The following is a 14,481-nucleotide window of genomic DNA, read 5'->3' on the forward strand; positions in this document are numbered from 1 at the left end:
GGAACTTCAAACCGGCACTAGGAAACAGACTGAGAAAGCAGAGAAAAAGTGTCTCCTGCAACCCGTTCCCTTGGTGCTAGATGAACGAACGTCTCTCGACTTGCTCAGTTCTCAGAGATAAGTGTGTGTGAAAGCCGTCCTTCACCTAGCTTGTTGGGAATACAAATTTTCTTTTCAGTTGCAAACTCCATTCCATACATATATATGGGGAGGTACTAGCTCCAACACGGTTTTACAGTGAAAACTGCAGGAACTTCAAACCGGCACTAGGAAACAGACTGAGAAAGCAGAGAAAAAGTGTCTCCTGCAACCCGTTCCCTTGGTGCTAGATGAACGAACGTCTCTCCACTTGCTCAGTTCTGAGAGATAAGTGTGTGTGAAAGCCGTCCTTCACCTAGCTTGTTGGGAACACAAAGTTTCTTTTCAGTTGCAAACTCCATTCCATACATATATATGGGGAGGTACTAGCCCCAATTCGGTTTTACAGTGAAAACTGCAGGAACTTCAAACCGGCACTAGGAAACAGACTGAGAAAGCAGAGAAATAATGTCTCCTGCAACCCGTTCCCTTGGTGTTAGATGAAAGAACGACTCTCGACTTTCTCAGTTCTGAGAGATAAGTGTGTGTGAAAGCCGTCCTTCACCTAGCTTGTTGGGAACACAAAGTTTCTTTTCAGTTGCAAACTCCATTCCATACATATATATGGGGAGGTACTAGCCTCAACTCGGTTTTACAGTGAAAACTGCATTAACTTCAAACCGGCACTAGAAAACAGACTGAGAAAGCAGAGAAAAAGTGTCTCCGGCAACCCGTTCCATTGGTGCTAGATGAACGAACGTCTCTCCACTTGCTCAGTTCTGAGAGATAAGTGTGTGTAAAAGCCGTCCTTCACCTAGCTTGTTGGGAACACAAAGTTTCTTTTCAGTTGCAAACTCCATTCCATACATATATATGGTGAGGTACTAGCTCCAACTCGGTTTTACAGTGAAAACTGCAGGAACTTCAAACCGGCACTTGGATACAGACTGAGAAACAGAGAAAAAGTGTCTCCTGCAACTCGTTCCCTTGGTGCTAGAGGAACGAACGTCTCTCCACGTGCTAAGTTCTGAGAGATAAGTGTGTGTGAAAGCCGTCTTTCACCTAGCTTGTTGGGAACACAAAGTTTCTTTTCAGTTGCAAACTCCATTCCATACATATATATGGGGAGGTACTAACTCCAACTCGGTTTTACAGTGAAAACTGCAGGAACTTCAAACCGGCACTAGGAAAAAGACAGAGAAAGCAGAGAAAAAGTGTCTCCTGCAACCCGTTCAATTGGTGCTAGATGAACGAACGTCTCTCCACTTGCTCAGTTCTGAGAGATAAGTGTGTGTGAAAGCCGTCCTTCACCTAGCTTGTTGGGAACACAAAGTTTCTTTTCAGTTGCAAACTCCATTCCATACATTTATATGGGGAGGTACTAGCTCCAACTCGGTTTTACAGTGAAAACTGCAGGAACTTCATACCGGCACTAGGAAACAGACTGAGAAAGCCGAGAAAAAGTGTCTCCTGCAACCCGTTCCCTTGGTGCTAGATGAACAAACGTCTCTCCACTTGCTGAGTTCTGAGAGATAAGTGTGTGTGTAAGCCGTCCTTCACCTTGCTTGTTGGGAACACAAAGTTTCTTTTCAGTTGCAAACTCCATTCCATACATATATATGGAGAGGTACTAGCTCCAACTCGGTTTTACAGTGAAAACTGCAGGAACTTCAAACCGGCACTAGGAAAAAGACAGAGAAAGCAGAGAAAAAGTGTCTCCTGCAACCCGTTCAATTGGTGCTAGATGAACGAACGTCTCTCCACTTGCTCAGTTCTGAGAGATAAGTGTGTGTGAAAGCCGTCCTTCACCTAGCTTGTTGGGAACACAAAGTTTCTTTTCAGGTGCAAACTCCATTCCATACATATATATGGGGAGGTACTAGCTCCAACTCGGTTTTACAGTGAAAACTGCAGGAACGTCAAACCGGCACTAGGAAACAGACTGAGAAAGCAGAGAAAACGTGTCTCCTGCAACCCGTTCCCTTGGTGCTAGAGGAACGAACGTCTCTCCACTTGCTAAGTTCTGAGAGATAAGTGTGTGTGAAAGCCGTCCTTCACCTAGCTTGTTGGGTACACAAAGTTTCCTTTCAGTTGCAAACTCCATTCCATACATATATATGGGGAGGTACTAGCCCCAACTCGGTTTTACAGTGAAAACTGCAGGAACTTCAAACCGGCCCTAGGAAACAGACTGAGAAAGCAGAGAAAAAGTGTCTCCTGCAACCCATTCCCTTGGTGCTAGATGAACAAACGTCTCTCCACTTGCTGAGTTCTGAGAGATAAGTGTGTGTGTAAGCCGTCCTTCACCTTGCTTGTTGGGAACACAAAGTTTCTTTTCAGTTGCAAACTCCATTCCATACATATATATGGAGAGGTACTAGCTCCAACTCGGTTTTACAGTGAAAACTGCAGGAACTTCAAACCGGCACTAGGAAACAGACTGAGAAAGCAGAGAAAAAGTGTCTCCTGCAACCCGTTCCCTTGGTGCTAGATGAACGAACGTCTCTCCACTTGCTCAGTTCTGAGAGATAAGTGTGTGTGAAAGCCGTCCTTCACATAGCTTGTTGGGAACACAAAGTTTCTTTTCAGATGCAAACTCCATTCCATACATATATATGGGGAGGTACTAGCTCCAACTCGGTTTTACAGTGAAAACTGCAGGAACTTCAAACCGGCACTAGGAAAAAGACTGAGAAAGCAGAGAAAAAGTGTCTCCTGCAACCCGTTCAATTGGTGCTAGATGAACGAACGTCTCTCCACTTGCTCAGTTCTGAGAGATAAGTGTGTGTGAAAGCCGTCCTTCACCTAGCTTGTTGGGAACACAAAGTTTCTTTTCAGTTGCAAACTCCATTCCATACATATATATGGGGAGGTACTAGCTCCAACTCGGTTTTACAGTGAAAACTGCAGGAACTTCATACCGGCACTAGGAAACAGACTGAGAAAGCAGAGAAAAAGTGTCTCCTTCAACCCGTTCCCTTGGTGCTAGATGAACAAACGTCTCTCCACTTGCTGAGTTCTGAGAGATAAGTGTGTGTGTAAGCCGTCCTTCACCTTGCTTGTTGGGAACACAAAGTTTCTTTTCAGTTGCAAACTCCATTCCATACATATATATGGAGAGGTACTAGCTCCAACTCGGTTTTACAGTGAAAACTGCAGGAACTTCAAACCGGCACTAGGAAACAGACTGAGAAAGCAGAGAAAAAGTGTCTCCTGCAACCCGTTCCCTTGGTGCTAGATGAACGAACGTCTCTCCACTTGCTCAGTTCTGAGAGATAAGTGTGTGTGAAAGCCGTCCTTCACATAGCTTGTTGGGAACACAAAGTTTCTTTTCAGATGCAAACTCCATTCCATACATATATATGGGGAGGTACTAGCTCCAACTCGGTTTTACAGTGAAAACTGCAGGAACTTCAAACCGGCACTAGGAAAAAGACTGAGAAAGCAGAGAAAAAGTGTCTCCTGCAACCCGTTCAATTGGTGCTAGATGAACGAACGTCTCTCCACTTGCTCAGTTCTGAGAGATAAGTGTGTGTGAAAGCCGTCCTTCACCTAGCTTGTTGGGAACACAAAGTTTCTTTTCAGTTGCAAACTCCATTCCATACATATATATGGGGAGGTACTAGCTCCAACTCGGTTTTACAGTGAAAACTGCAGGAACTTCATACCGGCACTAGGAAACAGACTGAGAAAGCAGAGAAAAAGTGTCTCCTTCAACCCGTTCCCTTGGTGCTAGATGAACAAACGTCTCTCCACTTGCTCAGTTCTGAGAGATAAGTGTGTGTGTAAGCCGTCCTTCACCTTGCTTGTTGGGAACACAAAGTTTCTTTTCAGTTGCAAACTCCATTCCATACATATATATGGAGAGGTACTAGCTCCAACTCGGTTTTACAGTGAAAACTGCAGGAATTTCAAACCGGCACTAGGAAACAGACTGAGAAAGCAGAGAAAAAGTGTCTCCTGCAACCCGTTCCCTTGGTGCTAGATGAACGAACGTCTCTCCACTTGCTCAGTTCTGAGAGATAAGTGTGTGTGAAAGCCGTCCTTCACCTAGCTTGTTGGGAACACAAAGTTTCTTTTCAGGTGCAAACTCCATTCCATACATATATATGGGGAGGTACTAGCTCCAACTCGGTTTTACAGTGAAAACTGCAGGAACGTCAAACCGGCACTAGGAAACAGACTGAGAAAGCAGAGAAAAAGTGTCTCCTGCAACCCGTTCCCTTGGTGCTAGAGGAACGAACGTCTCTCCAGTTGCTCAGTTCTGAGAGATAAGTGTGTGTGAAAGCCGTCCTTCACCTAGCTTGTTGGGTACACAAAGTTTCCTTTCAGTTGCAAACTCCATTCCATACATATATATGGGGAGGTACTAGCCCCAACTCGGTTTTACAGTGAAAACTGCAGGAACTTCAAACCGGCCCTAGGAAACAGACTGAGAAAGCAGAGAAAAAGTGTCTCCTGCAACCCATTCCCTTGGTGCTAGATGAACGAACGTCTCTCCACTTGCTCAGTTCTGAGAGATAAGTGTGTGTGAAAGCCGTCCTTCACCTAGCTTGTTGGGAACACAAAGTTTCTTTTCAGTTGCAAACTCCATTCCATACATATATATGGGGAGGTACTAGCTCCAACTCGGTTTTACAGTGAAAACTGCAGGAACTTCATACCGGCACTAGGAAACAGACTGAGAAAGCAGAGAAAAAGTGTCTCCTGCAACCCGTTCCCTTGGTGCTAGATGAACAAACGTCTCTCCACTTGCTGAGTTCTGAGAGATAAGTGTGTGTGTAAGCCGTCCTTCACCTTGCTTGTTGGGAACACAAAGTTTCTTTTCAGTTGCAAACTCCATTCCATACATATATATGGAGAGGTACTAGCTCCAACTCGGTTTTACAGTGAAAACTGCAGGAACTTCAAACCGGCACTAGGAAACAGACTGAGAAAGCAGAGAAAAAGTGTCTCCTGCAACCCGTTCCCTTGGTGCTAGATGAACGAACGTCTCTCCACTTGCTCAGTTCTGAGAGTTAAGTGTGTGTGAAAGCCGTCCTTCACCTAGATTGTTGGGAACACAAAGTTTCTTTTCAGGTGCAAACTCCATTCCATACATATATATGGGGAGGTACTAGCTCCAACTCGGTTTTACAGTGAAAACTGCAGGAACTTCAAACCGGCACTAGGAAAAAGACTGAGAAAGCAGAGAAAAAGTGTCTCCTGCAACCCGTTCAATTGGTGCTAGATGAACGAAGGTCTCTCCACTTGCTCAGTTCTGAGAGATAAGTGTGTGTGAAAGCCGTCCTTCACCTTGCTTGTTGGGAACACAAAGTTTCTTTTCAGTTGCAAACTCCATTCCATACATATATATGGAGAGGTTCTAGCTCCAACTCGGTTTTACAGTGAAAACTGCAGGAACTTCAAACCGGCACTAGGAAAAAGACTGAGAAAGCAGAGATAAAGTGTCTCCTGCAACCCGTTCAATTGGTGCTAGATGAACGAACGTCTCTCCACTTGCTCAGTTCTGAGAGATAAGTGTGTGTGAAAGCCGTCCTTCACCTAGCTTGTTGGGAACACAAAGTTTCTTTTCAGTTGCAAACTCCATTCCATACATATATATGGGGAGGTACTAGCTCCAACTCGGTTTTACAGTGAAAACTGCAGGAACTTCATACCGGCACTAGGAAACAGACTGAGAAAGCAGAGAAAAAGTGTCTCCTGCAACCCGTTCCCTTGGTGCTAGATGAACAAACGTCTCTCCACTTGCTCAGTTCTGAGAGATAAGTGTGTGTGTAAGCCGTCCTTCACCTTGCTTGTTGGGAACACAAAGTTTCTTTTCAGTTGCAAACTCCATTCCATACATATATATGGAGAGGTACTAGCTCCAACTCGGTTTTACAGTGAAAACTGCAGGAACTTCAAACCGGCACTAGGAAACAGACTGAGAAAGCAGAGAAAAAGTGTCTCCTGCAACCCGTTCCCTTGGTGCTAGATGAACGAACGTCTCTCCACTTGCTCAGTTCTGAGAGATAAGTGTGTGTGAAAGCCGTCCTTCACCTAGATTGTTGGGAACACAAAGTTTCTTTTCAGGTGCAAACTCCATTCCATACATATATATGGGGAGGTACTAGCTCCAACTCGGTTTTACAGTGAAAACTGCAGGAACTTCAAACCGGCACTAGGAAAAAGACTGAGAAAGCAGAGAAAAAGTGTCTCCTGCAACCCGTTCAATTGGTGCTAGATGAACGAACGTCTCTCCACTTGCTCAGTTCTGAGAGATAAGTGTGTGTGAAAGCCGTCCTTCACCTAGCTTGTTGGGAACACAAAGTTTCTTTTCAGTTGCAAACTCCATTCCATACATATATATGGGGAGGTACTAGCTCCAACTCGGTTTTACAGTGAAAACTGCAGGAACTTCATACCGGCACTAGGAAACAGACTGAGAAAGCAGAGAAAAAGTGTCTCCTGCAACCCGTTCCCTTGGTGCTAGATGAACAAACGTCTCTCCACTTGCTCAGTTCTGAGAGATAAGTGTGTGTGTAAGCCGTCCTTCACCTTGCTTGTTGGGAACACAAAGTTTCTTTTCAGTTGCAAACTCCATTCCATACATATATATGGAGAGGTACTAGCTCCAACTCGGTTTTACAGTGAAAACTGCAGGAACTTCAAACCGGCACTAGGAAAAAGACTGAGAAAGCAGAGAAAAAGTGTCTCCTGCAACCCGTTCAATTGGTGCTAGATGAACGAACGTCTCTCCACTTGCTCAGTTCTGAGAGATAAGTGTGTGTGAAAGCCGTCCTTCACCTAGCTTGTTGGGAACACAAAGTTTCTTTTCAGTTGCAAACTCCATTCCATACATATATATGGGGAGGTACTAGCTCCAACTCGGTTTTACAATGAAAACTGCAGGAACTTCATACCGGCACTAGGAAACAGACTGAGAAAGCAGAGAAAAAGTGTCTCCTGCAACCCGTTCCCTTGGTGCTAGATGAACAAACGTCTCTCCACTTGCTCAGTTCTGAGAGATAAGTGTGTGTGTAAGCCGTCCTTCACCTTGCTTGTTGGGAACACAAAGTTTCTTTTCAGTTGCAAACTCCATTCCATACATATATATGGAGAGGTACTAGCTCCAACTCGGTTTTACAGTGAAAACTGCAGGAATTTCAAACCGGCACTAGGAAACAGACTGAGAAAGCAGAGAAAAAGTGTCTCCTGCAACCCGTTCCCTTGGTTCTAGATGAACGAACGTCTCTCGACTTTCTCAGTTCTGAGAGATAAGTGTGTGTGAAAGCCGTCCTTCACCTAGCTTGTTGGGAACACAAAGTTTCTTTTCAGGTGCAAACTCCATTCCATACATATATATGGGGAGGTACTAGCTCCAACTCGTTTTTACAGTGAAAACTGCAGGAACGTCAAACCGGCACTAGGAAACAGACTGAGAAAGCAGAGAAAAAGTGTCTCCTGCAACCCGTTCCCTTGGTGCTAGAGGAACGAACGTCTCTCCACTTGCTCAGTTCTGAGAGATAAGTGTGTGTGAAAGCCGTCCTTCACCTAGCTTGTTGGGAACACAAAGTTTCCTTTCAGTTGCAAACTCCATTCCATACATATATATGGGGAGGTACTAGCCCCAACTCGGTTTTACAGTGAAAACTGCAGGAACTTCAAACCGGCCCTAGGAAACAGACTGAGAAAGCAGAGAAAAAGTGTCTCCTGCAACCCATTCCCTTGGTGCTAGATGAACGAACGTCTCTCCACTTGCTCAGTTCTGAGAGATAAGTGTGTGTGAAAGCCATCCTTCACCTAGCTTGTTGGGAACACAAAGTTTCTTTTCAGTTGCAAACTCCATTCCATACATATATATGGGGAGGTACTAGCTCCAACTCGGTTTTACAGTGAAAACTGCAGGAACTTCATACCGGCACTAGGAAACAGACTGAGAAAGCAGAGAAAAAGTGTCTCCTGCAACCCGTTCCCTTGGTGCTAGATGAACAAACGTCTCTCCACTTGCTGAGTTCTGAGAGATAAGTGTGTGTGTAAGCCGTCCTTCACCTAGCTTGTTGGGAACACAAAGTTTCTTTTCAGTTGCAAACTCCATTCCATACATATATATGGAGAGGTACTAGCTCCAACTCGGTTTTACAGTGAAAACTGCAGGAACTTCAAACCGGCACTAGGAAACAGACTGAGAAAGCAGAGAAAAAGTGTCTCCTGCAACCCGTTCCCTTGGTGCTAGATGAACAAACGTCTCTCCACTTGCTGAGTTCTGAGAGATAAGTGTGTGTGTAAGCCGTCCTTCACCTTGCTTGTTGGGAACACAAAGTTTCTTTTCAGTTGCAAACTCCATTCCATACATATATATGGAGAGGTACTAGCTCCAACTCGGTTTTACAGTGAAAACTGCAGGAACTTCAAACCGGCACTAGGAAACAGACTGAGAAAGCAGAGAAAAAGTGTCTCCTGAAACCCGTTCCCTTGGTGCTAGATGAACGAACGTCTCTCCACTTGCTCAGTTCTGAGAGATAAGTGTGTGTGAAAGCCGTCCTTCACCTAGCTTGTTGGGAACACAAAGTTTCTTTTCAGGTGCAAACTCCATTCCATACATATATATGGGGAGGTACTAGCTCCAACTCGGTTTTACAGTGAAAACTGCAGGAACTTCAAACCGGCACTAGGAAAAAGACTGAGAAAGCAGAGAAAAAGTGTCTCCTGCAACCCGTTCAATTGGTGCTAGATGAACGAACGTCTCTCCACTTGCTCAGTTCTGAGAGATAAGTGTGTGTGAAAGCCGTCCTTCACCTAGCTTGTTGGGAACACAAAGTTTCTTTTCAGTTGCAAACTCCATTCCATACATATATATGGGGAGGTACTAGCTCCAACTCGGTTTTACAGTGAAAACTGCAGGAACTTCATACCGGCACTAGGAAACAGACTGAGAAAGCAGAGAAAAAGTGTCTCCTGCAACCCGTTCCCTTGGTGCTAGATGAACAAACGTCTCTCCACTTGCTCAGTTCTGAGAGATAAGTGTGTGTGTAAGCCGTCCTTCACCTTGCTTGTTGGGAACACAAAGTTTCTTTTCAGTTGCAAACTCCATTCCATACATATATATGGAGAGGTACTAGCTCCAACTCGGTTTTACAGTGAAAACTGCAGGAATTTCAAACCGGCACTAGGAAACAGACTGAGAAAGCAGAGAAAAAGTGTCTCCTGCAACCCGTTCCCTTGGTTCTAGATGAACGAACGTCTCTCGACTTTCTCAGTTCTGAGAGATAAGTGTGTGTGAAAGCCGTCCTTCACCTAGCTTGTTGGGAACACAAAGTTTCTTTTCAGGTGCAAACTCCATTCCATACATATATATGGGGAGGTACTAGCTCCAACTCGGTTTTACAGTGAAAACTGCAGGAACGTCAAACCGGCACTAGGAAACAGACTGAGAAAGCAGAGAAAAAGTGTCTCCTGCAACCCGTTCCCTTGGTGCTAGAGGAACGAACGTCTCTCCACTTGCTCAGTTCTGAGAGATATGTGTGTGTGAAAGCCGTCCTTCACCTAGCTTGTAGGGAACACAAAGTTTCTTTTCAGTTGCAAACTCCATTCCATACATATATATGGGGAGGTACTAGCCCCAACTCGGTTTTACAGTGAAAACTGCAGGAACTTCAAACCGGCCCTAGGAAACAGACTGAGAAAGCAGAGAAAAAGTGTCTCCTGCAACCCATTCCCTTGGTGCTAGATGAACGAACGTCTCGCCACTTGCTCAGTTCTGAGAGATAAGTGTGTGTGAAAGCCGTCCTTCACCTAGCTTGTTGGGAACACAAAGTTTCTTTTCAGTTGCAAACTCCATTCCATACATATATATGGGGAGGTACAAGCTCCAACTCGGTTTTACAGTGAAAACTGCAGGAACTTCATACCGGCACTAGGAAACAGACTGAGAAAGCAGAGAAAAAGTGTCTCCTGCAACCCGTTCCCTTGGTGCTAGATGAACAAACGTCTCTCCACTTGCTCAGTTCTGAGAGATAAGTGTGTGTGTAAGCCGTCCTTCACCTTGCTTGTTGGGAACACAAAGTTTCTTTTCAGTTGCAAACTCCATTCCATACATATATATGGAGAGGTACTAGCTCCAACTCGGTTTTACAGTGAAAACTGCAGGAACTTCAAACCGGCACTAGGAAAAAGACTGAGAAAGCAGAGAAAAAGTGTCTCCTGCAACCCGTTCAATTGGTGCTAGATGAACGAACGTCTCTCCACTTGCTCAGTTCTGAGAGATAAGTGTGTGTGAAAGCCGTCCTTCACCTAGCTTGTTGGGAACACAAAGTTTCTTTTCAGTTGCAAACTCCATTCCATACATATATATGGGGAGGTACTAGCTCCAACTCGGTTTTACAGTGAAAACTGCAGGAACTTCATACCGGCACTAGGAAACAGACTGAGAAAGCAGAGAAAAAGTGTCTCCTGCAACCCGTTCCCTTGGTGCTAGATGAACAAACGTCTCTCCACTTGCTCAGTTCTGAGAGATAAGTGTGTGTGTAAGCCGTCCTTCACCTTGCTTGTTGGGAACACAAAGTTTCTTTTCAGTTGCAAACTCCATTCCATACATATATATGGAGAGGTACTAGCTCCAACTCGGTTTTACAGTGAAAACTGCAGGAATTTCAAACCGGCACTAGGAAACAGACTGAGAAAGCAGAGAAAAAGTGTCTCCTGCAACCCGTTCCCTTGGTTCTAGATGAACGAACGTCTCTCGACTTTCTCAGTTCTGAGAGATAAGTGTGTGTGAAAGCCGTCCTTCACCTAGCTTGTTGGGAACACAAAGTTTCTTTTCAGGTGCAAACTCCATTCCATACATATATATGGGGAGGTACTAGCTCCAACTCGGTTTTACAGTGAAAACTGCAGGAACGTCAAACCGGCACTAGGAAACAGACTGAGAAAGCAGAGAAAAAGTGTCTCCTGCAACCCGTTCCCTTGGTGCTAGAGGAACGAACGTCTCTCCACTTGCTCAGTTTTGAGAGATAAGTGTGTGTGAAAGCCGTCCTTCACCTAGCTTGTTGGGAACACAAAGTTTCCTTTCAGTTGCAAACTCCATTCCATACATATATATGGGGAGGTACTAGCCCCAACTCGGTTTTACAGTGAAAACTGCAGGAACTTCAAACCGGCCCTAGGAAACAGACTGAGAAAGCAGAGAAAAAGTGTCTCCTGCAACCCATTCCCTTGGTGCTAGATGAACGAACGTCTCTCCACTTGCTCAGTTCTGAGAGATAAGTGTGTGTGAAAGCCATCCTTCACCTAGCTTGTTGGGAACACAAAGTTTCTTTTCAGTTGCAAACTCCATTCCATACATATATATGGGGAGGTACTAGCTCCAACTCGGTTTTACAGTGAAAACTGCAGGAACTTCATACCGGCACTAGGAAACAGACTGAGAAAGCAGAGAAAAAGTGTCTCCTGCAACCCGTTCCCTTGGTGCTAGATGAACAAACGTCTCTCCACTTGCTGAGTTCTGAGAGATAAGTGTGTGTGTAAGCCGTCCTTCACCTAGCTTGTTGGGAACACAAAGTTTCTTTTCAGTTGCAAACTCCATTCCATACATATATATGGAGAGGTACTAGCTCCAACTCGGTTTTACAGTGAAAACTGCAGGAACTTCAAACCGGCACTAGGAAACAGACTGAGAAAGCAGAGAAAAAGTGTCTCCTGCAACCCGTTCCCTTGGTGCTAGATGAACAAACGTCTCTCCACTTGCTGAGTTCTGAGAGATAAGTGTGTGTGTAAGCCGTCCTTCACCTTGCTTGTTGGGAACACAAAGTTTCTTTTCAGTTGCAAACTCCATTCCATACATATATATGGAGAGGTACTAGCTCCAACTCGGTTTTACAGTGAAAACTGCAGGAACTTCAAACCGGCACTAGGAAACAGACTGAGAAAGCAGAGAAAAAGTGTCTCCTGCAACCCGTTCCCTTGGTGCTAGATGAACGAACGTCTCTCCACTTGCTCACTTCTGAGAGATAAGTGTGTGTGAAAGCCGTCCTTCACCTAGCTTGTTGGGAACACAAAGTTTCTTTTCAGGTGCAAACTCCATTCCATACATATATATGGGGAGGTACTAGCTCCAACTCGGTTTTACAGTGAAAACTGCAGGAACTTCAAACCGGCACTAGGAAAAAGACTGAGAAAGCAGAGAAAAAGTGTCTCCTGCAACCCGTTCAATTGGTGCTAGATGAACGAACGTCTCTCCACTTGCTCAGTTCTGAGAGATAAGTGTGTGTGAAAGCCGTCCTTCACCTAGCTTGTTGGGAACACAAAGTTTCTTTTCAGTTGCAAACTCCATTCCATACATATATATGGGGAGGTACTAGCTCCAACTCGGTTTTACAGTGAAAACTGCAGGAACTTCATACCGGCACTAGGAAACAGACTGAGAAAGCAGAGAAAAAGTGTCTCCTGCAACCCGTTCCCTTGGTGCTAGATGAACAAACGTCTCTCCACTTGCTCAGTTCTGAGAGATAAGTGTGTGTGTAAGCCGTCCTTCACCTTGCTTGTTGGGAACACAAAGTTTCTTTTCAGTTGCAAACTCCATTCCATACATATATATGGAGAGGTACTAGCTCCAACTCGGTTTTACAGTGAAAACTGCAGGAATTTCAAACCGGCACTAGGAAACAGACTGAGAAAGCAGAGAAAAAGTGTCTCCTGCAACCCGTTCCCTTGGTTCTAGATGAACGAACGTCTCTCGACTTTCTCAGTTCTGAGAGATATGTGTGTGTGAAAGCCGTCCTTCACCTAGCTTGTTGGGAACACAAAGTTTCTTTTCAGGTGCAAAATCCATTCCATACATATATATGGGGAGGTACTAGCTCCAACTCGGTTTTACAGTGAAAACTGCAGGAACGTCAAACCGGCACTAGGAAACAGACTGAGAAAGCAGAGAAAAAGTGTCTCCTGCAACCCGTTCCCTTGGTGCTAGAGGAACGAACGTCTCTCCACTTGCTCAGTTCTGAGAGATATGTGTGTGTGAAAGCCGTCCTTCACCTAGCTTGTAGGGAACACAAAGTTTCTTTTCAGTTGCAAACTCCATTCCATACATATATATGGGGAGGTACTAGCCCCAACTCGGTTTTACAGTGAAAACTGCAGGAACTTCAAACCGGCCCTAGGAAACAGACTGAGAAAGCAGAGAAAAAGTGTCTCCTGCAACCCATTCCCTTGGTGCTAGATGAACGAACGTCTCTCCACTTGCTGAGTTCTGAGAGATAAGTGTGTGTGTAAGCCGTCCTTCACCTTGCTTGTTGGGAACACAAAGTTTCTTTTCAGTTGCAAACTCCATTCCATACATATATATGGAGAGGTACAAGCTCCAACTCGGTTTTACAGTGAAAACTGCAGGAACTTCAAACCGGCACTAGGAAACAGACTGAGAAAGCAGAGAAAAAGTGTCTCCTGCAACCCGTTCCCTTGGTGCTAGATGAACGAACGTCTCTCCACTTGCTCAGTTCTGAGAGATAAGTGTGTGTGAAAGCCGTCCTTCACCTAGCTTGTTGGGAACACAAAGTTTCTTTTCAGGTGCAAACTCCATTCCATACATATATATGGGGAGGTACTAGCTCCAACTCGGTTTTACAGTGAAAACTGCAGGAACTTCAAACCGGCACTAGGAAAAAGACTGAGAAAGCAGAGAAAAAGTGTCTCCTGCAACCCGTTCAATTGGTGCTAGATGAACGAACGTCTCTCCACTTGCTCAGTTCTGAGAGATAAGTGTGTGTGAAAGCCGTCCTTCACCTAGCCTGTTGGGAACACAAAGTTTCTTTTCAGTTGCAAACTCCATTCCATACATATGTATGGGGAGGTACTAGCTCCAACTCGGTTTTACAGTGAAAACTGCAGGAACTTCATACCGGCACTAGGAAACAGACTGAGAAAGCAGAGAAAAAGTGTCTCCTGCAACCCGTTCCCTTGGTGCTAGAGGAACGAACGTCTCTCCACTTGCTCAGTTCTGAGAGATAAGTGTGTGTGAAAGCCGTCCTTCACCTAGCTTGTTGGGAATACAAAGTTTCTTTTCAGTTGCAAACTCCATTCCATACATATATATGGGGAGGTACTAGCCCCAACTCTGTTTTACAGTGAAAACTGCAGGAACTTCAAACCGGCCCTAGGAAACAGACTGAAAAAGCAGAGAAAAAGTGTCTCCTGCAACCCGTTCCCTTGGTGCTAGATGAACGAACGTCTCGCCACTTGCTCAGTTCTGAGAGATAAGTGTGTGTGAAAGCCGTCCTTCACCTAGCTTGTTGGGAACACAAAGTTTCTTTTCAGTTGCAAACTCCATTCCATACATATATATGGGGAGGTACTAGCTCCAACTCGGTTTTACAGTGAAAACTGCAGGAACTTCATACCGGCACTAGGAAACAGACTGAGAAAGCA

This window comes from Camelus bactrianus, chromosome 2 (genome assembly GCF_048773025.1).
Source record: "Camelus bactrianus isolate YW-2024 breed Bactrian camel chromosome 2, ASM4877302v1, whole genome shotgun sequence".
NCBI lineage: Eukaryota > Metazoa > Chordata > Mammalia > Artiodactyla > Camelidae > Camelus > Camelus bactrianus.